General features: G+C 45.6%; 24 non-coding genes across 24 annotated transcripts; all 24 read right to left on the bottom strand.

The window, feature by feature from the left end:
* Positions 1-2,517: 2,517 nt before the first annotated feature.
* Positions 2,518-2,590, bottom strand: TRNAR-CCU (transfer RNA arginine (anticodon CCU)). The gene has a single exon. It is a non-coding gene; the product is annotated as a tRNA-Arg (tRNA).
* Positions 2,591-2,917: 327 nt separating this feature from the next.
* On the bottom strand, positions 2,918-3,010 carry TRNAI-UAU (transfer RNA isoleucine (anticodon UAU)). The gene is given in 2 exon segments: positions 2,918-2,953; positions 2,973-3,010. It is a non-coding gene; the product is annotated as a tRNA-Ile (tRNA).
* Positions 3,011-5,927: 2,917 nt separating this feature from the next.
* On the bottom strand, positions 5,928-6,000 carry TRNAR-CCU (transfer RNA arginine (anticodon CCU)). Its single transcript has one exon. It is a non-coding gene; the product is annotated as a tRNA-Arg (tRNA).
* A 327-nt stretch (positions 6,001-6,327) lies between these two features.
* TRNAI-UAU (transfer RNA isoleucine (anticodon UAU)) lies at positions 6,328-6,420 on the bottom strand. The gene is given in 2 exon segments: positions 6,328-6,363; positions 6,383-6,420. It is a non-coding gene; the product is annotated as a tRNA-Ile (tRNA).
* Positions 6,421-7,642: 1,222 nt separating this feature from the next.
* TRNAR-CCU (transfer RNA arginine (anticodon CCU)) lies at positions 7,643-7,715 on the bottom strand. Its single transcript has one exon. It is a non-coding gene; the product is annotated as a tRNA-Arg (tRNA).
* Positions 7,716-8,042: 327 nt separating this feature from the next.
* Positions 8,043-8,135, bottom strand: TRNAI-UAU (transfer RNA isoleucine (anticodon UAU)). Its single transcript is given in 2 exon segments — positions 8,043-8,078; positions 8,098-8,135. It is a non-coding gene; the product is annotated as a tRNA-Ile (tRNA).
* Positions 8,136-9,357: 1,222 nt separating this feature from the next.
* TRNAR-CCU (transfer RNA arginine (anticodon CCU)) lies at positions 9,358-9,430 on the bottom strand. Its single transcript has one exon. It is a non-coding gene; the product is annotated as a tRNA-Arg (tRNA).
* Positions 9,431-9,757: 327 nt separating this feature from the next.
* On the bottom strand, positions 9,758-9,850 carry TRNAI-UAU (transfer RNA isoleucine (anticodon UAU)). The gene is given in 2 exon segments: positions 9,758-9,793; positions 9,813-9,850. It is a non-coding gene; the product is annotated as a tRNA-Ile (tRNA).
* Positions 9,851-11,072: 1,222 nt separating this feature from the next.
* On the bottom strand, positions 11,073-11,145 carry TRNAR-CCU (transfer RNA arginine (anticodon CCU)). Its single transcript has one exon. It is a non-coding gene; the product is annotated as a tRNA-Arg (tRNA).
* A 327-nt stretch (positions 11,146-11,472) lies between these two features.
* On the bottom strand, positions 11,473-11,565 carry TRNAI-UAU (transfer RNA isoleucine (anticodon UAU)). The gene is given in 2 exon segments: positions 11,473-11,508; positions 11,528-11,565. It is a non-coding gene; the product is annotated as a tRNA-Ile (tRNA).
* A 1,570-nt stretch (positions 11,566-13,135) lies between these two features.
* TRNAR-CCU (transfer RNA arginine (anticodon CCU)) lies at positions 13,136-13,208 on the bottom strand. The gene has a single exon. It is a non-coding gene; the product is annotated as a tRNA-Arg (tRNA).
* A 327-nt stretch (positions 13,209-13,535) lies between these two features.
* TRNAI-UAU (transfer RNA isoleucine (anticodon UAU)) lies at positions 13,536-13,628 on the bottom strand. Its single transcript is given in 2 exon segments — positions 13,536-13,571; positions 13,591-13,628. It is a non-coding gene; the product is annotated as a tRNA-Ile (tRNA).
* Positions 13,629-14,850: 1,222 nt separating this feature from the next.
* On the bottom strand, positions 14,851-14,923 carry TRNAR-CCU (transfer RNA arginine (anticodon CCU)). Its single transcript has one exon. It is a non-coding gene; the product is annotated as a tRNA-Arg (tRNA).
* Positions 14,924-15,250: 327 nt separating this feature from the next.
* Positions 15,251-15,343, bottom strand: TRNAI-UAU (transfer RNA isoleucine (anticodon UAU)). Its single transcript is given in 2 exon segments — positions 15,251-15,286; positions 15,306-15,343. It is a non-coding gene; the product is annotated as a tRNA-Ile (tRNA).
* A 1,208-nt stretch (positions 15,344-16,551) lies between these two features.
* TRNAR-CCU (transfer RNA arginine (anticodon CCU)) lies at positions 16,552-16,624 on the bottom strand. Its single transcript has one exon. It is a non-coding gene; the product is annotated as a tRNA-Arg (tRNA).
* Positions 16,625-16,951: 327 nt separating this feature from the next.
* On the bottom strand, positions 16,952-17,044 carry TRNAI-UAU (transfer RNA isoleucine (anticodon UAU)). Its single transcript is given in 2 exon segments — positions 16,952-16,987; positions 17,007-17,044. It is a non-coding gene; the product is annotated as a tRNA-Ile (tRNA).
* A 1,570-nt stretch (positions 17,045-18,614) lies between these two features.
* TRNAR-CCU (transfer RNA arginine (anticodon CCU)) lies at positions 18,615-18,687 on the bottom strand. Its single transcript has one exon. It is a non-coding gene; the product is annotated as a tRNA-Arg (tRNA).
* A 327-nt stretch (positions 18,688-19,014) lies between these two features.
* TRNAI-UAU (transfer RNA isoleucine (anticodon UAU)) lies at positions 19,015-19,107 on the bottom strand. Its single transcript is given in 2 exon segments — positions 19,015-19,050; positions 19,070-19,107. It is a non-coding gene; the product is annotated as a tRNA-Ile (tRNA).
* A 1,222-nt stretch (positions 19,108-20,329) lies between these two features.
* On the bottom strand, positions 20,330-20,402 carry TRNAR-CCU (transfer RNA arginine (anticodon CCU)). The gene has a single exon. It is a non-coding gene; the product is annotated as a tRNA-Arg (tRNA).
* A 327-nt stretch (positions 20,403-20,729) lies between these two features.
* On the bottom strand, positions 20,730-20,822 carry TRNAI-UAU (transfer RNA isoleucine (anticodon UAU)). The gene is given in 2 exon segments: positions 20,730-20,765; positions 20,785-20,822. It is a non-coding gene; the product is annotated as a tRNA-Ile (tRNA).
* Positions 20,823-22,030: 1,208 nt separating this feature from the next.
* TRNAR-CCU (transfer RNA arginine (anticodon CCU)) lies at positions 22,031-22,103 on the bottom strand. The gene has a single exon. It is a non-coding gene; the product is annotated as a tRNA-Arg (tRNA).
* A 327-nt stretch (positions 22,104-22,430) lies between these two features.
* Positions 22,431-22,523, bottom strand: TRNAI-UAU (transfer RNA isoleucine (anticodon UAU)). The gene is given in 2 exon segments: positions 22,431-22,466; positions 22,486-22,523. It is a non-coding gene; the product is annotated as a tRNA-Ile (tRNA).
* A 1,222-nt stretch (positions 22,524-23,745) lies between these two features.
* TRNAR-CCU (transfer RNA arginine (anticodon CCU)) lies at positions 23,746-23,818 on the bottom strand. The gene has a single exon. It is a non-coding gene; the product is annotated as a tRNA-Arg (tRNA).
* Positions 23,819-24,145: 327 nt separating this feature from the next.
* TRNAI-UAU (transfer RNA isoleucine (anticodon UAU)) lies at positions 24,146-24,238 on the bottom strand. The gene is given in 2 exon segments: positions 24,146-24,181; positions 24,201-24,238. It is a non-coding gene; the product is annotated as a tRNA-Ile (tRNA).
* Between the last annotated feature and the right edge of the window lie 909 nt (positions 24,239-25,147).

Here is a 25,147-nt window from a genome sequence, read left to right on the forward strand (position 1 = left end):
AGCAGCAGTTGTACTGTTGCACAGAGCTGATGGAACTTTACCTGGCTTGGCTTTGCTGATTCCACGCTTTTGCTTTGCTTCCTTGCTTCTTCATGTGCAGCAATAGATGAGAAGTTACTTTAAGTTGATGGAACTGAATCTAGCCTGGCTTTAATGATTCCACGCTTATGTATTAATCAACAGGGGGCCCCCCAACGTTGCAGTACTTATGGCACAAGTGTATGTGGTGTGAGCAAGCGCGGATGCATGTAGTGCTGTTGTGATATATTTCCTGGCCAGGATAAGTTTACAGCATTATTATAGGTGCATGCTATTTAGCCACACAGACGTACAGTTGCTAATGCTCCGCATATGGTGTTTTTAATTGTTGTGGGATAGTATTTTGATCAATCTGTGTATCTTTGGGGGTCTGATGTGGATATGTATTTATTAAAAGCTGATTTTGGTATACTTTAGAAGGCTTGTATGACCTCAATACTTTGTCTTAATTATGCACCTGTGGTATAGGCCTGAGAAATTGAGACGTCACGAAGTAAGTTGCCTGTGGTCTGTGGAGGTCTGAAGGAGACAGGTTGCAGAGGAGGTTTTTAAAGATTTTGGTGTTTTGTTTTTGTTTTTTTCTTCTCATTTTCATTTCTATTCTCTGCCCTGGCTCTGATCAGTTTATTTATGACAAGTTCTGACTTTGGCCTGAGGTAACAAATCATGCAATTTGGGCGCCCGCTAGTGCCTGAAGTTTCATGCTTGAGCCGCTATAGAAATATCAGCATGCATTGAGCCGTAATTTGAGCGCAGCCCCCACTACCCAAATTACGGCTCAATGTCGATATTTAGCGGAGCCTGAGAACTTACTTTTTTTTTCTTGCGGTTGGCGGCAGGCAGGGGAGTGGGAGGCAGGCGTCAGACAGGTAGTTTGTGGGGGGAAAGGGGGTTAGGCATCGTGTAAGTAGTTTGTGTGTTGCGGGGAGGGGGTGTTGGCTGTTAAGCATCAGGAAGGAAGTTTGTGTGGAGGTGTTTAGGCGGAAGGTAGCCGGGGGGGGGGGGGGGGAGGAGGAGGAGGATGTGATTACACCTCAGGCAGGTAGTTTGCGGGGGTGCACGCGAGGAGGTGGCGGGGAGCCTTGGGGAATTACGGTGGCCATACATCTGTTGACTTGGCGATCAACCAACTGTTTAGATAATCACTATCAAATTGAATGAAAATTGGTGCTGCCACAAGCATGCCCAATCGACAATTTGACTGATTTCAGGTGGAAATTGGTCAAATCTGAGATTCTGGAAAACTCAGGCCGATGTGGTTGCATCATCCCTCCAAATGTATTATGTGACCCCCGGTGCCTGTGCAGTTATACTTTTACCTGTCCCGCTGTCCTGCAAGTGTCCTTAATGTATTTTCTCAATGGCGCCCCACGTGACTACTGGCATATAGCATGTGGGGTGCGTGTGTGACGTCATTTGGGCTGAGGCTGCCATGAAAAAGGGCCTCTAGTTTGTGTTTTCCCCCCAGGCCGAAAGGTCCCAGTCCTCCCCTGACACAATCACACTTTTTTTGTGGTGGTGAGAGAATAGGCCATGAGAGCAGGCTTTGAAAGCCATGAATACCTCTGAAAAGGTGTGAGATCATTCTGGTCTGCTGCTAAATGTGCATGTTCCTACTGCATATAAGGCGATAATAAGGAAAAGCACACCTATCTCAAGTCATGTTTTATCCCCAGCAGGTGCCACTCCTCCAGAGTCGCAATGCAGTCGGCTGAGTTGGGCAGACTACACATGCAGGCATGATGCAGGGAATCCCTGGGGTATTTACTGGGCAAGGCGTATCTTACACACAGCACCCAAAATGACAGATTGAATTTATTATTATAGAAGATATAAATATATATGACAGCAGAGCCGGCCAATTGAGATGTTCACAATTGCGCGTTGCATCTAGCTTTGAAGTGGGTCCGTGAAAATCAGCAGGAAGTGCATTTTGAAGGTGGATTTGCTATGATTTTCCATAGTGTGGTGACATGATAGTGACTTTACATTTCTTTGACCTTTTGTAACGAGATGTGGGATACCCATTGAAAGCCTTGTCGAATTTCAAGTGGACCTGAACTCAGAACGTCCTTTCTGCTCTAAAAGATACGCAACAGCATAACAACCTTTAAACAAGAAACATTTCTTTGTTACAGCTAATAGAAATCCTAAGATAAATCTGCACTGTTTCTACTTCCTGACTGATGGAAACAGACATATTGTTAACAGGCTGTGCTTTCAAATGAGCTTATCTGCCATTGGCAGTCATGTGACCCAGGGTGATCACCACAACTAGTGATTAGACACAAATGAGGGGGACAGGCTAAAGTCTCTAAATACATACACAGGATGCATTTCTCTATGTTCTCCTTCTTTCCTGTGCAAGAGTTCTGGTCCACTTTAAAAGCCTTTGGCAGCCATGAGAATCCAAGTCATTTGTATCAGAGTACAATGTGTGTTGGTATGCTACATGTAAGGGCCAAAGAAGGAATGTGCCACCCCAGATGGGACTCGAACCCACAATCCCTGGCTTAGGAGGCCAGTGCCTTATCCATTAGGCCACTGGGGCATGCTGTAGAAGTGCAGCAAGTAGGCTTTTGCTCCACAGAGACTGCACAATGCCTCTTGCAGCAAATGAGTTGCAAATGGACGTACTTCTTTTCCTTGTGTTGTGCCATGGATTTTGCAGGTGATATAGCTCTTGCCAGCTTCCTCCACTGCTCTTCAACAAGCAAAAGCATTGGTCTCATTCTTTTTGGTCCTCACTCAAAACAAGCTTCCCTTGTTGGGCAATGACAGCTCCTGCGTGTAGCAGTGGCATACTGGCACCCTTTGGCTTGAATGTTTTGGGTCATAGGAGAAAGGTGATTAAAGGAAGCAAAAGGGCAACTATCTCTGCTCCAGGTGAGGCTCGAACTCACAACCTCGGCATTGCTCAACAGATACTGTCTTATAAGTACCGCGCGCTAACCGATTGCGCCACTGGAGCTCCGTTGCTGCTGTTGGGGAGGTGCCTTTATCACCAGGACACTTGGCCTGTGATGCGTAACTCGTTAAAATGAAGCACATGTCATAAATCATTATAAGACCAAGTCAATTGTTTGTTAAGAAGAAAACCGGTAGAAGACAGGGAGCGTTTGTCCAAATCAGCAAGCCAAGGTGACTATTAAGATCATCTCCATAGAGGTGAGTGGACTTCAATGGAGGCTTGACACAGACTAGGAGCACACAATCCAGCGGCGGACTGGCCCGGGGGGACGGGGGATTTTTTCCCCCCAGGCCGCCTCATCCTAATTGATTAGGGCCGGCCCGGTTAGGTAACTGCACCGCAGTCCGCAGCCGTCAGCCGAGAATTGTGTGCGCAGTGCACACAGCCTTTAATATTATGTATGCAGCGGGCGGCCGCTCACTTCAATGCCGGCCCCCTGCCCGCCCCCCCTGTCACAGTGACACACAAGTTACTGGGTGTTCGGGCCGGCCCGGCGGCTCAGAGGCTGAAGATGAATGACGCAGGTGCGCAGTGCCGGGCCGGCTGGCTACTTCTCCGAGTCCGATCTGAATCACGTGGTGTGACGTGGGTGGCCAATGGGAGCCCTGCCCTGGTGCCTGCAGCACGCTGCGTGTATGGTTCACGCTGATGCTCTGGACGTGACTCCGCCCCCCGCCTGGAGTCCTGACCTGGAGCCGTTCATTGCTGCTCAGTGGCTGGCGGCTGCTGTCACTCAGGAGTACGCTGATGGACGTGACTCCGCCCCCCACATGGACCTGGAGCTGCTGCTGAGCCTGCCTGATCCGAATCGTTCATGATCCGGACAACACTATGAGGCATTGCCATTGGCGACCCGACCTGCTGCCTGTCACTTGTGCTGTGACAGGTCACCTGTGGTATAGGCCTGAGAAATTGAGACGTCACGAAGTAAGTTGCCTGTGGTCTGTGGAGGTCTGAAGGAGACAGGTTGCAGAGGAGGTTTTTAAAGATTTTGGTGTTTTGTTTTTGTTTTTTTCTTCTCATTTTCATTTCTATTCTCTGCCCTGGCTCTGATCAGTTTATTTATGACAAGTTCTGACTTTGGCCTGAGGTAACAAATCATGCAATTTGGGCGCCCGCTAGTGCCTGAAGTTTCATGCTTGAGCCGCTATAGAAATATCAGCATGCATTGAGCCGTAATTTGAGCGCAGCCCCCACTACCCAAATTACGGCTCAATGTCGATATTTAGCGGAGCCTGAGAATTTACTTTTTTTTTCTTGCGGTTGGCGGCAGGCAGGGGAGTGGGAGGCAGGCGTCAGACAGGTAGTTTGTGGGGGGAAAGGGGGTTAGGCATCGTGTAAGTAGTTTGTGTGTTGCGGGGAGGGGGTGTTGGCTGTTAAGCATCAGGAAGGAAGTTTGTGTGGAGGTGTTTAGGCGGAAGGTAGCCGGGGGGGGTGGGGGGGGGGGGAGGAGGAGGAGGATGTGATTACACCTCAGGCAGGTAGTTTGCGGGGGTGCACGCGAGGAGGTGGCGGGGAGCCTTGGGGAATTACGGTGGCCATACATCTGTTGACTTGGCGATCAACCAACTGTTTAGATAATCACTATCAAATTGAATGAAAATTGGTGCTGCCACAAGCATGCCCAATCGACAATTTGACTGATTTCAGGTGGAAATTGGTCAAATCTGAGATTCTGGAAAACTCAGGCCGATGTGGTTGCATCATCCCTCCAAATGTATTATGTGACCCCCGGTGCCTGTGCAGTTATACTTTTACCTGTCCCGCTGTCCTGCAAGTGTCCTTAATGTATTTTCTCAATGGCGCCCCACGTGACTACTGGCATATAGCATGTGGGGTGCGTGTGTGACGTCATTTGGGCTGAGGCTGCCATGAAAAAGGGCCTCTAGTTTGTGTTTTCCCCCCAGGCCGAAAGGTCCCAGTCCTCCCCTGACACAATCACACTTTTTTTGTGGTGGTGAGAGAATAGGCCATGAGAGCAGGCTTTGAAAGCCATGAATACCTCTGAAAAGGTGTGAGATCATTCTGGTCTGCTGCTAAATGTGCATGTTCCTACTGCATATAAGGCGATAATAAGGAAAAGCACACCTATCTCAAGTCATGTTTTATCCCCAGCAGGTGCCACTCCTCCAGAGTCGCAATGCAGTCGGCTGAGTTGGGCAGACTACACATGCAGGCATGATGCAGGGAATCCCTGGGGTATTTACTGGGCAAGGCGTATCTTACACACAGCACCCAAAATGACAGATTGAATTTATTATTATAGAAGATATAAATATATATGACAGCAGAGCCGGCCAATTGAGATGTTCACAATTGCGCGTTGCATCTAGCTTTGAAGTGGGTCCGTGAAAATCAGCAGGAAGTGCATTTTGAAGGTGGATTTGCTATGATTTTCCATAGTGTGGTGACATGATAGTGACTTTACATTTCTTTGACCTTTTGTAACGAGATGTGGGATACCCATTGAAAGCCTTGTCGAATTTCAAGTGGACCTGAACTCAGAACGTCCTTTCTGCTCTAAAAGATACGCAACAGCATAACAACCTTTAAACAAGAAACATTTCTTTGTTACAGCTAATAGAAATCCTAAGATAAATCTGCACTGTTTCTACTTCCTGACTGATGGAAACAGACATATTGTTAACAGGCTGTGCTTTCAAATGAGCTTATCTGCCATTGGCAGTCATGTGACCCAGGGTGATCACCACAACTAGTGATTAGACACAAATGAGGGGGACAGGCTAAAGTCTCTAAATACATACACAGGATGCATTTCTCTATGTTCTCCTTCTTTCCTGTGCAAGAGTTCTGGTCCACTTTAAAAGCCTTTGGCAGCCATGAGAATCCAAGTCATTTGTATCAGAGTACAATGTGTGTTGGTATGCTACATGTAAGGGCCAAAGAAGGAATGTGCCACCCCAGATGGGACTCGAACCCACAATCCCTGGCTTAGGAGGCCAGTGCCTTATCCATTAGGCCACTGGGGCATGCTGTAGAAGTGCAGCAAGTAGGCTTTTGCTCCACAGAGACTGCACAATGCCTCTTGCAGCAAATGAGTTGCAAATGGACGTACTTCTTTTCCTTGTGTTGTGCCATGGATTTTGCAGGTGATATAGCTCTTGCCAGCTTCCTCCACTGCTCTTCAACAAGCAAAAGCATTGGTCTCATTCTTTTTGGTCCTCACTCAAAACAAGCTTCCCTTGTTGGGCAATGACAGCTCCTGCGTGTAGCAGTGGCATACTGGCACCCTTTGGCTTAAATGTTTTGGGTCATAGGAGAAAGGTGATTAAAGGAAGCAAAAGGGCAACTATCTCTGCTCCAGGTGAGGCTCGAACTCACAACCTCGGCATTGCTCAACAGATACTGTCTTATAAGTACCGCGCGCTAACCGATTGCGCCACTGGAGCTCCGTTGCTGCTGTTGGGGAGGTGCCTTTATCACCAGGACACTTGGCCTGTGATGCGTAACTCGTTAAAATGAAGCACATGTCATAAATCATTATAAGACCAAGTCAATTGTTTGTTAAGAAGAAAACCGGTAGAAGACAGGGAGCGTTTGTCCAAATCAGCAAGCCAAGGTGACTATTAAGATCATCTCCATAGAGGTGAGTGGACTTCAATGGAGGCTTGACACAGACTAGGAGCACACAATCACACTTTTTTTGTGGTGGTGAGAGAATAGGCCATGAGAGCAGGCTTTGAAAGCCATGAATACCTCTGAAAAGGTGTGAGATCATTCTGGTCTGCTGCTAAATGTGCATGTTCCTACTGCATATAAGGCGATAATAAGGAAAAGCACACCTATCTCAAGTCATGTTTTATCCCCAGCAGGTGCCACTCCTCCAGAGTCGCAATGCAGTCGGCTGAGTTGGGCAGACTACACATGCAGGCATGATGCAGGGAATCCCTGGGGTATTTACTGGGCAAGGCGTATCTTACACACAGCACCCAAAATGACAGATTGAATTTATTATTATAGAAGATATAAATATATATGACAGCAGAGCCGGCCAATTGAGATGTTCACAATTGCGCGTTGCATCTAGCTTTGAAGTGGGTCCGTGAAAATCAGCAGGAAGTGCATTTTGAAGGTGGATTTGCTATGATTTTCCATAGTGTGGTGACATGATAGTGACTTTACATTTCTTTGACCTTTTGTAACGAGATGTGGGATACCCATTGAAAGCCTTGTCGAATTTCAAGTGGACCTGAACTCAGAACATCCTTTCTGCTCTAAAAGATACGCAACAGCATAACAACCTTTAAACAAGAAACATTTCTTTGTTACAGCTAATAGAAATCCTAAGAGAAATCTGCACTGTTTCTACTTCCTGACTGATGGAAGCAGACATATTGTTAACAGGCTGTGCTTTCAAATGAGCTTATCTGCCATTGGCAGTCATGTGACCCAGGGTGATCACCACAACTAGTGATTAGACACAAATGAGGGGGACAGGCTAAAGTCTCTAAATACATACACAGGATGCATTTCTCTATGTTCTCCTTCTTTCCTGTGCAAGAGTTCTGGTCCACTTTAAAAGCCTTTGGCAGCCATGAGAATCCAAGTCATTTGTATCAGAGTACAATGTGTGTTGGTATGCTACATGTAAGGGCCAAAGAAGGAATGTGCCACCCCAGATGGGACTCGAACCCACAATCCCTGGCTTAGGAGGCCAGTGCCTTATCCATTAGGCCACTGGGGCATGCTGTAGAAGTGCAGCAAGTAGGCTTTTGCTCCACAGAGACTGCACAATGCCTCTTGCAGCAAATGAGTTGCAAATGGACGTACTTCTTTTCCTTGTGTTGTGCCATGGATTTTGCAGGTGATATAGCTCTTGCCAGCTTCCTCCACTGCTCTTCAACAAGCAAAAGCATTGGTCTCATTCTTTTTGGTCCTCACTCAAAACAAGCTTCCCTTGTTGGGCAATGACAGCTCCTGCGTGTAGCAGTGGCATACTGGCACCCTTTGGCTTGAATGTTTTGGGTCATAGGAGAAAGGTGATTAAAGGAAGCAAAAGGGCAACTATCTCTGCTCCAGGTGAGGCTCGAACTCACAACCTCAGCATTGCTCAACAGATACTGTCTTATAAGTACCGCACGCTAACCGATTGCGCCACTGGAGCTCTGTTGCTGCTGTTGGGGAGGTGCCTTTATCACCAGGACACTTGGCCTGTGATGCGTAACTCGTTAAAATGAAGCACATGTCATAAATCATTGTAAGACCAAGTCAATTGTTTGTTAAGAAGAAAACCGGTAGAAGACAGGGAGCGTTTGTCCAAATCAGCAAGCCAAGGTGACTATTAAGATCATCTCCATAGAGGTGAGTGGACTTCAATGGAGGCTTGACACAGACTAGGAGCACACAATCACACTTTTTTTGTGGTGGTGAGAGAATAGGCCATGAGAGCAGGCTTTGAAAGCCATGAATACCTCTGAAAAGGTGTGAGATCATTCTGGTCTGCTGCTAAATGTGCATGTTCCTACTGCATATAAGGCGATAATAAGGAAAAGCACACCTATCTCAAGTCATGTTTTATCCCCAGCAGGTGCCACTCCTCCAGAGTCGCAATGCAGTCGGCTGAGTTGGGCAGACTACACATGCAGGCATGATGCAGGGAATCCCTGGGGTATTTACTGGGCAAGGCGTATCTTACACACAGCACCCAAAATGACAGATTGAATTTATTATTATAGAAGATATAAATATATATGACAGCAGAGCCGGCCAATTGAGATGTTCACAATTGCGCGTTGCATCTAGCTTTGAAGTGGGTCCGTGAAAATCAGCAGGAAGTGCATTTTGAAGGTGGATTTGCTATGATTTTCCATAGTGTGGTGACATGATAGTGACTTTACATTTCTTTGACCTTTTGTAACGAGATGTGGGATACCCATTGAAAGCCTTGTCGAATTTCAAGTGGACCTGAACTCAGAACGTCCTTTCTGCTCTAAAAGATACGCAACAGCATAACAACCTTTAAACAAGAAACATTTCTTTGTTACAGCTAATAGAAATCCTAAGAGAAATCTGCACTGTTTCTACTTCCTGACTGATGGAAGCAGACATATTGTTAACAGGCTGTGCTTTCAAATGAGCTTATCTGCCATTGGCAGTCATGTGACCCAGGGTGATCACCACAACTAGTGATTAGACACAAATGAGGGGGACAGGCTAAAGTCTCTAAATACATACACAGGGTGCATTTCTCTATGTTTTCCTTCTTTCCTGTGCAAGAGTTCTGGTCCACTTTAAAAGCCTTTGGCAGCCATGAGAATCCAAGTCATTTGTATCAGAGTACAATGTGTGTTGGTATGCTACATGTAAGGGCCAAAGAAGGAATGTGCCACCCCAGATGGGACTCGCACCCACAATCCCTGGCTTAGGAGGCCAGTGCCTTATCCATTAGGCCACTGGGGCATGCTGTAGAAGTGCAGCAAGTAGGCTTTTGCTCCACAGAGACTGCACAATGCCTCTTGCAGCAAATGAGTTGCAAATGGACGTACTTCTTTTCCTTGTGTTGTGCCATGGATTTTGCAGGTGATATAGCTCTTGCCAGCTTCCTCCACTGCTCTTCAACAAGCAAAAGCATTGGTCTCATTCTTTTTGGTCCTCACTCAAAACAAGCTTCCCTTGTTGGGCAATGACAGCTCCTGCGTGTAGCAGTGGCATACTGGCACCCTTTGGCTTGAATGTTTTGGGTCATAGGAGAAAGGTGATTAAAGGAAGCAAAAGGGCAACTATCTCTGCTCCAGGTGAGGCTCGAACTCACAACCTCGGCATTGCTCAACAGATACTGCCTTATAAGTACCGCGTGCTAACCGATTGCGCCACTGGAGCTCCATTGCTGCTCTTGGGGAGGTGCCTTTATCACCAGGACACTTGGCCTGTGATGCGTAACTCATTAAAATGAAGCACATGTCATAAATCATTATAAGACCAAGTCAATTGTTTGTTAAGAAGAAAACCGGTAGAAGACAGGGAGCGTTTGTCCAAATCAGCAAGCCAAGGTGACTATTAAGATCATCTCCATAGAGGTGAGTGGACTTCAATGGAGGCTTGACACAGACTAGGAGCACACAATCACACTTTTTTTGTGGTGGTGAGAGAATAGGCCATGAGAGCAGGCTTTGAAAGCCATGAATACCTCTGAAAAGGTGTGAGATCATTCTGGTCTGCTGCTAAATGTGCATGTTCCTACTGCATATAAGGCGATAATAAGGAAAAGCACACCTATCTCAAGTCATGTTTTATCCCCAGCAGGTGCCACTCCTCCAGAGTCGCAATGCAGTCGGCTGAGTTGGGCAGACTACACATGCAGGCATGATGCAGGGAATCCCTGGGGTATTTACTGGGCAAGGCGTATCTTACACACAGCACCCAAAATGACAGATTGAATTTATTATTATAGAAGATATAAATATATATGACAGCAGAGCCGGCCAATTGAGATGTTCACAATTGCGCGTTGCATCTAGCTTTGAAGTGGGTCCGTGAAAATCAGCAGGAAGTGCATTTTGAAGGTGGATTTGCTATGATTTTCCATAGTGTGGTGGCATGATAGTGACTTTACATTTCTTTGACCTTTTGTAACGAGATGTGGGATACCCATTGAAAGCCTTGTCGAATTTCAAGTGGACCTGAACTCAGAACGTCCTTTCTGCTCTAAAAGATACGCAACAGCATAACAACCTTTAAACAAGAAACATTTCTTTGTTACAGCTAATAGAAATCCTAAGATAAATCTGCACTGTTTCTACTTCCTGACTGATGGAAGCAGACATATTGTTAACAGGCTGTGCTTTCAAATGAGCTTATCTGCCATTGGCAGTCATGTGACCCAGGGTGATCACCACAACTAGTGATTAGACACAAATGAGGGGGACAGGCTAAAGTCTCTAAATACATACACAGGGTGCATTTCTCTATGTTCTCCTTCTTTCCTGTGCAAGAGTTCTGGTCCACTTTAAAAACCTTTGGCAGCCATGAGAATCCAAGTCATTTGTATCAGAGTACAATGTGTGTTGGTATGCTACATGTAAGGGCCAAAGAAGGAATGTGCCACCCCAGATGGGACTCGAACCCACAATCCCTGGCTTAGGAGGCCAGTGCCTTATCCATTAGGCCACTGGGGCATGCTGTAGAAGTGCAGCAAGTAGGCTTTTGCTCCACAGAGACTGCACAATGCCTCTTGCAGCAAATGAGTTGCAAATGGACGTACTTCTTTTCCTTGTGTTGTGCCATGGATTTTGCAGGTGATATAGCTCTTGCCAGCTTCCTCCACTGCTCTTCAACAAGCAAAAGCATTGGTCTCATTCTTTTTGGTCCTCACTCAAAACAAGCTTCCCTTGTTGGGCAATGACAGCTCTTGCGTGTAGCAGTGGCATACTGGCACCCTTTGGCTTGAATGTTTTGGGTCATAGGAGAAAGGTGATGAAAGGAAGCAAAAGGGCAACTATCTCTGCTCCAGGTGAGGCTCGAACTCACAACCTCGGCATTGCTCAACAGATACTGTCTTATAAGTACCGCGCGCTAACCGATTGCGCCACTGGAGCTCCGTTGCTGCTCTTGGGGAGGTGCCTTTATCACCAGGACACTTGGCCTGTGATGCGTAACTCGTTAAAATGAAGCACATGTCATAAATCATTATAAGACCAAGTCAATTGTTTGTTAAGAAGAAAACCGGTAGAAGACAGGGAGCGTTTGTCCAAATCAGCAAGCCAAGGTGACTATTAAGATCATCTCCATAGAGGTGAGTGGACTTCAATGGAGGCTTGACACAGACTAGGAGCACACAATCACACTTTTTTTGTGGTGGTGAGAGAATAGGCCAGGCTTTCTCAACCAGGGTTCCCTGGAACCCCAGGGTTCCTTGAGGACTCTGCAGGGGTTCCTTGGCATTTTACCCCATCGTGGGGGAAGTATAATAGAGCACACTATAATAGGTGGTACTGTAACAAGAAACACTAAATTGGGGGGTCAGGAGACGGTATAATGAGTGGCAGTGTAATAGGAGATAGTGAAATTAGCAGCCTAACCTATTTAAAGACCATGCCTCCTGAAAAATAAATGTAGGGGTTCCTCGAGACCAAAAAATTGTTTGCAGGGGTTCCTTGGGATCCAAAAGTTATTTACAGGGTTCCTCCAAGGTAAAAAGGTTGAGAAAGGCTGGAATAGGCCATGAGAGCAGGCTTTGAAAGCCATGAATACCTCTGAAAAGGTGTGAGATCATTCTGGTCTGCTGCTAAATGTGCATGTTCCTACTGCATATAAGGCGATAATAAGGAAAAGCACACCTATCTCAAGTCATGTTTTATCCCCAGCAGGTGCCACTCCTCCAGAGTCGCAATGCAGTCGGCTGAGTTGGGCAGACTACACATGCAGGCATGATGCAGGGAATCCCTGGGGTATTTACTGGGCAAGGCGTATCTTACACACAGCACCCAAAATGACAGATTGAATTTATTATTATAGAAGATATAAATATATATGACAGCAGAGCCGGCCAATTGAGATGTTCACAATTGCGCGTTGCATCTAGCTTTGAAGTGGGTCCGTGAAAATCAGCAGGAAGTGCATTTTGAAGGTGGATTTGCTATGATTTTCCATAGTGTGGTGACATGATAGTGACTTTACATTTCTTTGACCTTTTGTAACGAGATGTGGGATACCCACTGAAAGCCTTGTCGAATTTCAAGTGGACCTGAACTCAGAACGTCCTTTCTGCTCTAAAAGATACGCAACAGCATAACAACATTTAAACAAGAAACATTTCTTTGTTACAGCTAATAGAAATCCTAAGATAAATCTGCACTGTTTCTACTTCCTGACTGATGGAAGCAGACATATTGTTAACAGCCTGTGCTTTCAAATGAGCTTATCTGCCATTGGCAGTCATGTGACCCAGGGTGATCACCACAACTAGTGATTAGACACAAATGAGGGGGACAGGCTAAAGTCTCTAAATACATACACAGGGTTCATTTCTCTATGTTCTCCTTCTTTCCTGTGCAAGAGTTCTGGTCCACTTTAAAAGCCTTTGGCAGCCATGAGAATCCAAGTCATTTGTATCAGAGTACAATGTGTGTTGGTATGCTACATGTAAGGGCCAAAGAAGGAATGTGCCACCCCAGATGGGACTCGAACCCACAATACCTGGCTTAGGAGGCCAGTGCCTTATCCATTAGGCCACTGGGGCATGCTGTAGAAGTGCAGCAAGTAGGCTTTTGCTCCACAGAGACTGCACAATGCCTCTTGCAGCAAATGAGTTGCAAATGGACGTACTTCTTTTCCTTGTGTTGTGCCATGGATTTTGCAGGTGATATAGCTCTTGCCAGCTTCCTCCACTGCTCTTCAACAAGCAAAAGCATTGGTCTCATTCTTTTTGGTCCTCACTCAAAACAAGCTTCCCTTGTTGGGCAATGACAGCTCCTGCGTGTAGCAGTGGCATACTGGCACCCTTTGGCTTGAATGTTTTGGGTCATAGGAGAAAGGTGATTAAAGGAAGCAAAAGGGCAACTATCTCTGCTCCAGGTGAGGCTCGAACTCACAACCTCGGCATTGCTCAACAGATACTGTCTTATAAGTACCGCGTGCTAACCGATTGCGCCACTGGAGCTCTGTTGCTGCTGTTGGGGAGGTGCCTTTATCACCAGGACACTTGGCCTGTGATGCGTAACTCGTTAAAATGAAGCACATGTCATAAATCATTATAAGACCAAGTCAATTGTTTGTTAAGAAGAAAACCGGTAGAAGACAGGGAGCGTTTGTCCAAATCAGCAAGCCAAGGTGACTATTAAGATCATCTCCATAGAGGTGAGTGGACTTCAATGGAGGCTTGACACAGACTAGGAGCACACAATCACACTTTTTTTGTGGTGGTGAGAGAATAGGCCATGAGAGCAGGCTTTGAAAGCCATGAATACCTCTGAAAAGGTGTGAGATCATTCTGGTCTGCTGCTAAATGTGCATGTTCCTACTGCATATAAGGCGATAATAAGGAAAAGCACACCTATCTCAAGTCATGTTTTATCCCCAGCAGGTGCCACTCCTCCAGAGTCGCAATGCAGTCGGCTGAGTTGGGCAGACTACACATGCAGGCATGATGCAGGGAATCCCTGGGGTATTTACTGGGCAAGGCGTATCTTACACACAGCACCCAAAATGACAGATTGAATTTATTATTATAGAAGATATAAATATATATGACAGCAGAGCCGGCCAATTGAGATGTTCACAATTGCGCGTTGCATCTAGCTTTGAAGTGGGTCCGTGAAAATCAGCAGGAAGTGCATTTTGAAGGTGGATTTGCTATGATTTTCCATAGTGTGGTGACATGATAGTGACTTTACATTTCTTTGACCTTTTGTAACGAGATGTGGGATACCCATTGAAAGCCTTGTCGAATTTCAAGTGGACCTGAACTCAGAACGTCCTTTCTGCTCTAAAAGATACGCAACAGCATAACAACCTTTAAACAAGAAACATTTCTTTGTTACAGCTAATAGAAATCCTAAGAGAAATCTGCACTGTTTCTACTTCCTGACTGATGGAAGCAGACATATTGTTAACAGGCTGTGCTTTCAAATGAGCTTATCTGCCATTGGCAGTCATGTGACCCAGGGTGATCACCACAACTAGTGATTAGACACAAATGAGGGGGACAGGCTAAAGTCTCTAAATACATACACAGGGTGCATTTCTCTATGTTTTCCTTCTTTCCTGTGCAAGTGTTCTGGTCCACTTTAAAAGCCTTTGGCAGCCATGAGAATCCAAGTCATTTGTATCAGAGTACAATGTGTGTTGGTATGCTACATGTAAGGGCCAAAGAAGGAATGTGCCACCCCAGATGGGACTCGAACCCACAATCCCTGGCTTAGGAGGCCAGTGCCTTATCCATTAGGCCACTGGGGCATGCTGTAGAAGTGCAGCAAGTAGGCTTTTGCTCCACAGAGACTGCACAATGCCTCTTGCAGCAAATGAGTTGCAAATGGACGTACTTCTTTTCCTTGTGTTGTGCCATGGATTTTGCAGGTGATATAGCTCTTGCCAGCTTCCTCCACTGCTCTTCAACAAGCAAAAGCATTGGTCTCATTCTTTTTGGTCCTCACTCAAAACAAGCTTCCCTTGTTGGGCAATGACAGCTCCTGCGTGTAGCAGTGGCATACTGGCACCCTTTGGCTTGAATGTTTTGGGTCATAGGAGAAAGGTGATTAAAGGAAGCAAAAGGGCAACTATCTCTGCTCCAGGTGAGGCTCGAACTCACAACCTCAGCATTGCTCAACAGATACTGTCTTATAAGTACCGCGCGCTAACCGATTGCACCACTGGAGCTCTGTTGCTGCTGTTGGGGAGGTGCCTTTATCACCAGGACACTTGGCCTGTGATGCGTAACTCGTTAAAATGAAGCACATGTCATAAATCATTATAAGACCAAGTCAATTGTTTGTTAAGAAGAAAACCGGTAGAAGACAGGGAGCGTTTGTCCAAATCAGCAAGCCAAGGTGACTATTAGGATCATCTCCATAGAGGTGAGTGGACTTCAATGGAGGCTTGACACAGACTAGGAGCACACAATCACACTTTTTTTGTGGTGGTGAGAGAATAGGCCATGAGAGCAGGCTTTGAAAGCCATGAATACCTCTGAAAAGGTGTGAGATCATTCTGGTCTGCTGCTAAATGTGCATGTTCCTACTGCATATAAGGCGATAATAAGGAAAAGCACACCTATCTCAAGTCATGTTTTATCCCCAGCAGGTGCCACTCCTCCAGAGTCGCAATGCAGTCGGCTGAGTTGGGCAGACTACACATGCAGGCATGATGCAGGGAATCCCTGGGGTATTTACTGGGCAAGGCGTATCTTACACACAGCACCCAAAATGACAGATTGAATTTATTATTATAGAAGATATAAATATATATGACAGCAGAGCCGGCCAATTGAGATGTTCACAATTGCGCGTTGCATCTAGCTTTAAAGTGGGTCCGTGAAAATCAGCAGGAAGTGCATTTTGAAGGTGGATTTGCTATGATTTTCCATAGTGTGGTGACATGATAGTGACTTTACATTTCTTTGACCTTTTGTAACGAGATGTGGGATACCCATTGAAAGCCTTGTCGAATTTCAAGTGGACCTGAACTCAGAACGTCCTTTCTGCTCTAAAAGATACGCAACAGCATAACAACCTTTAAACAAGAAACATTTCTTTGTTACAGCTAATAGAAATCCTAAGATAAATCTGCACTGTTTCTACTTCCTGACTGATGGAAGCAGACATATTGTTAACAGCCTGTGCTTTCAAATGAGCTTATCTGCCATTGGCAGTCATGTGACCCAGGGTGATCACCACAACTAGTGATTAGACACAAATGAGGGGGACAGGCTAAAGTCTCTAAATACATACACTATGTTCTCCTTCTTTCCTGTGCAAGAGTTCTGGTCCACTTTAAAAACCTTTGGCAGCCATGAGAATCCAAGTCATTTGTATCAGAGTACAATGTGTGTTGGTATGCTACATGTAAGGGCCAAAGAAGGAATGTGCCACCCCAGATGGGACTCGAACCCACAATCCCTGGCTTAGGAGGCCAGTGCCTTATCCATAAGGCCACTGGGGCATGCTGTAGAAGTGCAGCAAGTAGGCTTTTGCTCCACAGAGACTGCACAATGCCTCTTGCAGCAAATGAGTTGCAAATGGACGTACTTCTTTTCCTTGTGTTGTGCCATGGATTTTGCAGGTGATATAGCTCTTGCCAGCTTCCTCCACTGCTCTTCAACAAGCAAAAGCATTGGTCTCATTCTTTTTGGTCCTCACTCAAAACAAGCTTCCCTTGTTGGGCAATGACAGCTCTTGCGTGTAGCAGTGGCATACTGGCACCCTTTGGCTTGAATGTTTTGGGTCAAAGGAGAAAGGTGATGAAAGGAAGCAAAAGGGCAACTATCTCTGCTCCAGGTGAGGCTCGAACTCACAACCTCGGCATTGCTCAACAGATACTGTCTTATAAGTACCGCGCGCTAACCGATTGCGCCACTGGAGCTCCATTGCTGCTCTTGGGGAGGTGCCTTTATCACCAGGACACTTGGCCTGTGATGCGTAACTCGTTAAAATGAAGCACATATCATAAATCATTATAAGACCAAGTCAATTGTTTGTTAAGAAGAAAACCGGTAGAAGACAGGGAGCGTTTGTCCAAATCAGCAAGCCAAGGTGACTATTAAGATCATCTCCATAGAGGTGAGTGGACTTCAATGGAGGCTTGACACAGACTAGGAGCACACAATCACACTTTTTTTGTGGTGGTGAGAGAATAGGCCAGGCTTTCTCAACCAGGGTTCCCTGGAACCCCAGGGTTCCTTGAGGACTCTGCAGGGGTTCCTTGGCATTTTACCCCATCGTGGGGGAAGTATAATAGAGCACACTATAATAGGTGGTACTGTAACAAGAAACACTAAATTGGGGGGTCAGGAGACGGTATAATGAGTGGCAGTGTAATAGGAGATAGTGAAATTAGCAGCCTAACCTATTTAAAGACCATGCCTCCTGAAAAATAAATGTAGGGGTTCCTCGAGACCAAAAAATTGTTTGCAGGGGTTCCTTGGGATCCAAAAGTTATTTACAGGGTTCCTCCAAGGTAAAAAGGTTGAGAAAGTCTGGAATAGGCCATGAGAGCAGGCTTTGAAAGCCATGAATACCTCTGAAAAGGTGTGAGATCATTCTGGTCTGCTGCTAAATGTGCATGTTCCTACTGCATATAAGGCGATAATAAGGAAAAGCACACCTATCTCAAGTCATGTTTTATCCCCAGCAGGTGCCACTCCTCCAGAGTCGCAATGCAGTCGGCTGAGTTGGGCAGACTACACATGCAGGCATGATGCAGGGAATCCCTGGGGTATTTACTGGGCAAGGCGTATCTTACACACAGCACCCAAAATGACAGATTGAATTTATTATTATAGAAGATATAAATATATATGACAGCAGAGCCGGCCAATTGAGATGTTCACAATTGCGCGTTGCATCTAGCTTTGAAGTGGGTCCGTGAAAATCAGCAGGAAGTGCATTTTGAAGGTGGATTTGCTATGATTTTCCATAGTGTGGTGACATGATAGTGACTTTACATTTCTGTGACCTTTTGTAACGAGATGTGGGATACCCATTGAAAGCCTTGTCGAATTTCAAGTGGACCTGAACTCAGAACGTCCTTTCTGCTCTAAAAGATACGCAACAGCATAACAACATTTAAACAAGAAACATTTCTTTGTTACAGCTAATAGAAATCCTAAGATAAATCTGCACTGTTTCTACTTCCTGACTGATGGAAGCAGACATATTGTTAACAGCCTGTGCTTTCAAATGAGCTTATCTGCCATTGGCAGTCATGTGACCCAGGGTGATCACCACAACTAGTGATTAGACACAAATGAGGGGGACAGGCTAAAGTCTCTAAATACATACACAGGGTGCATTTCTCTATGTTCTCCTTCTTTCCTGTGCAAGAGTTCTGGTCCACTTTTAAAGCCTTTGGCAGCCATGAGAATCCAAGTCATTTGTATCAGAGTACAATGTGTGTTGGTATGCTACATGTAAGGGCCAAAGAAGGAATGTGCCACCCCAGATGGGACTCGAACCCACAATCCCTGGCTTAGGAGGCCAGTGCCTTATCCATTAGGCCACTGGGGCATGCTGTAGAAGTGCAGCAAGTAGGCTTTTGCTCCACAGAGACTGCACAATGCCTCTTGCAGCAAATGAGTTGCAAATGGACGTACTTCTTTTCCTTGTGTTGTGCCATGGATTTTGCAGGTGATATAGCTCTTGCCAGCTTCCTCCACTGCTCTTCAACAAGCAAAAGCATTGGTCTCATTCTTTTTGGTCCTCACTCAAAACAAGCTTCCCTTGTTGGGCAATGACAGCTCCTGCGTGTAGCAGTGGCATACTGGCACCCTTTGGCTTGAATGTTTTGGGTCATAGGAGAAAGGTGATTAAAGGAAGCAAAAGGGCAACTATCTCTGCTCCAGGTGAGGCTCGAACTCACAACCTCGGCATTGCTCAACAGATACTGTCTTATAAGTACCGCGCGCTAACCGATTGCGCTACTGGAGCTCCGTTGCTGCTGTTGGGGAGGTGCCTTTATCACCAGGACACTTGGCCTGTGATGCGTAACTCGTTAAAATGAAGCACATGTCATAAATCATTATAAGACCAAGTCAATTGTTTGTTAAGAAGAAAACCGGTAGAAGACAGGGAGCGTTTGTCCAAATCAGCAAGCCAAGGTGACTATTAAGATCATCTCCATAGAGGTGAGTGGACTTCAATGGAGGCTTGACACAGACTAGGAGCACACAATCACACTTTTTTTGTGGTGGTGAGAGAATAGGCCATGAGAGCAGGCTTTGAAAGCCATGAATACCTCTGAAAAGGTGTGAGATCATTCTGGTCTGCTGCTAAATGTGCATGTTCCTACTGCATATAAGGCGATAATAAGGAAAAGCACACCTATCTCAAGTCATGTTTTATCCCCAGCAGGTGCCACTCCTCCAGAGTCGCAATGCAGTCGGCTGAGTTGGGCAGACTACACATGCAGGCATGATGCAGGGAATCCCTGGGGTATTTACTGGGCAAGGCCTATCTTACACACAGCACCCAAAATGACAGATTGAATTTATTATTATAGAAGATATAAATATATATGACAGCAGAGCCGGCCAATTGAGATGTTCACAATTGCGCGTTGCATCTAGCTTTGAAGTGGGTCTGTGAAAATCAGCAGGAAGTGCATTTTGAAGGTGGATTTGCTATGATTTTCCATAGTGTGGTGACATGATAGTGACTTTACATTTCTTTGACCTTTTGTAACGAGATGTGGGATACCCATTGAAAGCCTTGTCGAATTTCAAGTGGACCTGAACTCAGAACGTCCTTTCTGCTCTAAAAGATACGCAACAGCATAACAACCTTTAAACAAGAAACATTTCTTTGTTACAGCTAATAGAAATCCTAAGATAAATCTGCACTGTTTCTACTTCCTGACTGATGGAAGCAGACATATTGTTAACAGGCTGTGCTTTCAAATGAGCTTATCTGCCATTGGCAGTCATGTGACCCAGGGTGATCACCACAACTAGTGATTAGACACAAATGAGGGGGACAGGCTAAAGTCTCTAAATACATACACAGGGTGCATTTCTCTATGTTTTCCTTCTTTCCTGTGCAAGAGTTCTGGTCCACTTTAAAAGCCTTTGGCAGCCATGAGAATCCAAGTCATTTGTATCAGAGTACAATGTGTGTTGGTATGCTACATGTAAGGGCCAAAGAAGGAATGTGCCACCCCAGATGGGACTCGCACCCACAATCCCTGGCTTAGGAGGCCAGTGCCTTATCCATTAGGCCACTGGGGCATGCTGTAGAAGTGCAGCAAGTAGGCTTTTGCTCCACAGAGACTGCACAATGCCTCTTGCAGCAAATGAGTTGCAAATGGACGTACTTCTTTTCCTTGTGTTGTGCCATGGATTTTGCAGGTGATATAGCTCTTGCCAGCTTCCTCCACTGCTCTTCAACAAGCAAAAGCATTGGTCTCATTCTTTTTGGTCCTCACTCAAAACAAGCTTCCCTTGTTGGGCAATGACAGCTCCTGCGTGTAGCAGTGGCATACTGGCACCCTTTGGCTTGAATGTTTTGGGTCATAGGAGAAAGGTGATTAAAGGAAGCAAAAAGGCAACTATCTCTGCTCCAGGTGAGGCTCGAACTCACAACCTCAGCATTGCTCAACAGATACTGTCTTATAAGTACCGCGCGCTAACCGATTGCACCACTGGAGCTCTGTTGCTGCTTTTGGGGAGGTGCCTTTATCACCAGGACACTTGGCCTGTGATGCGTAACTCGTTAAAATGAAGCACATGTCATAAATCATTATAAGACCAAGTCAATTGTTTGTTAAGAAGAAAACCGGTAGAAGACAGGGAGCGTTTGTCCAAATCAGCAAGCCAAGGTGACTATTAGGATCATCTCCATAGAGGTGAGTGGACTTCAATGGAGGCTTGACACAGACTAGGAGCACACAATCACACTTTTTTTGTGGTGGTGAGAGAATAGGCCATGAGAGCAGGCTTTGAAAGCCATGAATACCTCTGAAAAGGTGTGAGATCATTCTGGTCTGCTGCTAAATGTGCATGTTCCTACTGCATATAAGGCGATAATAAGGAAAAGCACACCTATCTCAAGTCATGTTTTATCCCCAGCAGGTGCCACTCCTCCAGAGTCGCAATGCAGTCGGCTGAGTTGGGCAGACTACACATGCAGGCATGATGCAGGGAATCCCTGGGGTATTTACTGGGCAAGGCGTATCTTACACACAGCACCCAAAATGACAGATTGAATTTATTATTATAGAAGATATAAATATATATGACAGCAGAGCCGGCCAATTGAGATGTTCACAATTGCGCGTTGCATCTAGCTTTGAAGTGGGTCCGTGAAAATCAGCAGGAAGTGCATTTTGAAGGTGGATTTGCTATGATTTTCCATAGTGTGGTGACATGATAGTGACTTTACATTTCTTTGACCTTTTGTAACGAGATGTGGGATACCCATTGAAAGCCTTGTCGAATTTCAAGTGGACCTGAACTCAGAACGTCCTTTCTGCTCTAAAAGATACGCAACAGCATAACAACCTTTAAACAAGAAACATTTCTTTGTTACAGCTAATAGAAATCCTAAGATAAATCTGCACTGTTTCTACTTCCTGACTGATGGAAGCAGACATATTGTTAACAGGCTGTGCTTTCAAATGAGCTTATCTGCCATTGGCAGTCATGTGACCCAGGGTGATCACCACAACTAGTGATTAGACACAAATGAGGGGGACAGGCTAAAGTCTCTAAATACATACACTATGTTCTCCTTCTTTCCTGTGCAAGAGTTCTGGTCCACTTTAAAAACCTTTGGCAGCCATGAGAATCCAAGTCATTTGTATCAGAGTACAATGTGTGTTGGTATGCTACATGTAAGGGCCAAAGAAGGAATGTGCCACCCCAGATGGGACTCGAACCCACAATCCCTGGCTTAGGAGGCCAGTGCCTTATCCATTAGGCCACTGGGGCATGCTGTAGAAGTGCAGCAAGTAGGCTTTTGCTCCACAGAGACTGCACAATGCCTCTTGCAGCAAATGAGTTGCAAATGGACGTACTTCTTTTCCTTGTGTTGTGCCATGGATTTTGCAGGTGATATAGCTCTTGCCAGCTTCCTCCACTGCTCTTCAACAAGCAAAAGCATTGGTCTCATTCTTTTTGGTCCTCACTCAAAACAAGCTTCCCTTGTTGGGCAATGACAGCTCTTGCGTGTAGCAGTGGCATACTGGCACCCTTTGGCTTGAATGTTTTGGGTCAAAGGAGAAAGGTGATGAAAGGAAGCAAAAGGGCAACTATCTCTGCTCCAGGTGAGGCTCAAACTCACAACCTCGGCATTGCTCAACAGATACTGTCTTATAAGTACCGCGCGCTAACCGATTGCGCCACTGGAGCTCCATTGCTGCTCTTGGGGAGGTGCCTTTATCACCAGGACACTTGGCCTGTGATGCGTAACTCGTTAAAATGAAGCACATGTCATAAATCATTATAAGACCAAGTCAATTGTTTGTTAAGAAGAAAACCGGTAGAAGACAGGGAGCGTTTGTCCAAATCAGCAAGCCAAGGTGACTATTAAGATCATCTCCATAGAGGTGAGTGGACTTCAATGGAGGCTTGACACAGACTAGGAGCACACAATCACACTTTTTTTGTGGTGGTGAGAGAATAGGCCATGAGAGCAGGCTTTGAAAGCCATGAATACCTCTGAAAAGGTGTGAGATCATTCTGGTCTGCTGCTAAATGTGCATGTTCCTACTGCATATAAGGCGATAATAAGGAAAAGCACACCTATCTCAAGTCATGTTTTATCCCCAGCAGGTGCCACTCCTCCAGAGTCGCAATGCAGTCGGCTGAGTTGGGCAGACTACACATGCAGGCATGATGCAGGGAATCCCTGGGGTATTTACTGGGCAAGGCGTATCTTACACACAGCACCCAAAATGACAGATTGAATTTATTATTATAGAAGATATAAATATATATGACAGCAGAGCCGGCCAATTGAGATGTTCACAATTGCGCGTTGCATCTAGCTTTGAAGTGGGTCCGTGAAAATCAGCAGGAAGTGCATTTTGAAGGTGGATTTGCTATGATTTTCCATAGTGTGGTGGCATGATAGTGACTTTACATTTCTTTGACCTTTTGTAACGAGATGTGGGATACCCATTGAAAGCCTTGTCGAATTTCAAGTGGACCTGAACTCAGAACGTCCTTTCTGCTCTAAAAGATACGCAACAGCATAACAACCTTTAAACAAGAAACATTTCTTTGTTACAGCTAATAGAAATCCTAAGATAAATCTGCACTGTTTCTACTTCCTGACTGATGGAAGCAGACATATTGTTAACAGGCTGTGCTTTCAAATGAGCTTATCTGCCATTGGCAGTCATGTGACCCAGGGTGATCACCACAACTAGTGATTAGACACAAATGAGGGGGACAGGCTAAAGTCTCTAAATACATACACAGGGTGCATTTCTCTATGTTCTCCTTCTTTCCTGTGCAAGAGTTCTGGTCCACTTTAAAAGCCTTTGGCAGCCATGAGAATCCAAGTCATTTGTATCAGAGTACAATGTGTGTTGGTATGCTACATGTAAGGGCCAAAGAAGGAATGTGCCACCCCAGATGGGACTCGAACCCACAATCCCTGGCTTAGGAGGCCAGTGCCTTATCCATTAGGCCACTGGGGCATGCTGTAGAAGTGCAGCAAGTAGGCTTTTGCTCCACAGAGACTGCACAATGCCTCTTGCAGCAAATGAGTTGCAAATGGACGTACTTCTTTTCCTTGTGTTGTGCCATGGATTTTGCAGGTGATATAGCTCTTGCCAGCTTCCTCCACTGCTCTTCAACAAGCAAAAGCATTGGTCTCATTCTTTTTGGTCCTCACTCAAAACAAGCTTCCCTTGTTGGGCAATGACAGCTCTTGCGTGTAGCAGTGGCATACTGGCACCCTTTGGCTTGAATGTTTTGGGTCATAGGAGAAAGGTGATGAAAGGAAGCAAAAGGGCAACTATCTCTGCTACAGGTGAGGCTCGAACTCACAACCTCGGCATTGCTCAACAGATACTGTCTTATAAGTACCGCGCGCTAATCGATTGCGCCACTGGAGCTCCGTTGCTGCTCTTGGGGAGGTGCCTTTATCACCAGGACACTTGGCCTGTGATGCGTAACTCGTTAAAATGAAGCACATGTCATAAATCATTATAAGACCAAGTCAATTGTTTGTTAAGAAGAAAACCGGTAGAAGACAGGGAGCGTTTGTCCAAATCAGCAAGCCAAGGTGACTATTAAGATCATCTCCATAGAGGTGAGTGGACTTCAATGGAGGCTTGACACAGACTAGGAGCACACAATCACACTTTTTTTGTGGTGGTGAGAGAATAGGCCAGGCTTTCTCAACCAGGGTTCCCTGGAACCCCAGGGTTCCTTGAGGACTCTGCAGGGGTTCCTTGGCATTTTACCCCATCGTGGGGGAAGTATAATAGAGCACACTATAATAGGTGGTACTGTAACAAGAAACACTAAATTGGGGGGTCAGGAGACGGTATAATGAGTGGCAGTGTAATAGGAGATAGTGAAATTAGCAGCCTAACCTATTTAAAGACCATGCCTCCTGAAAAATAAATGTAGGGGTTCCTCGAGACCAAAAAATTGTTTGCAGGGGTTCCTTGGGATCCAAAAGTTATTTACAGGGTTCCTCCAAGGTAAAAAGGTTGAGAAAGGCTGGAATAGGCCATGAGAGCAGGCTTTGAAAGCCATGAATACCTCTGAAAAGGTGTGAGATCATTCTGGTCTGCTGCTAAATGTGCATGTTCCTACTGCATATAAGGCGATAATAAGGAAAAGCACACCTATCTCAAGTCATGTTTTATCCCCAGCAGGTGCCACTCCTCCAGAGTCGCAATGCAGTCGGCTGAGTTGGGCAGACTACACATGCAGGCATGATGCAGGGAATCCCTGGGGTATTTACTGGGCAAGGCGTATCTTACACACAGCACCCAAAATGACAGATTGAATTT

The sequence above is a fragment of the Hyperolius riggenbachi genome, chromosome 3, assembly GCF_040937935.1.
Source record: "Hyperolius riggenbachi isolate aHypRig1 chromosome 3, aHypRig1.pri, whole genome shotgun sequence".
In the NCBI taxonomy this organism is placed as follows: Eukaryota; Metazoa; Chordata; class Amphibia; order Anura; family Hyperoliidae; genus Hyperolius; species Hyperolius riggenbachi.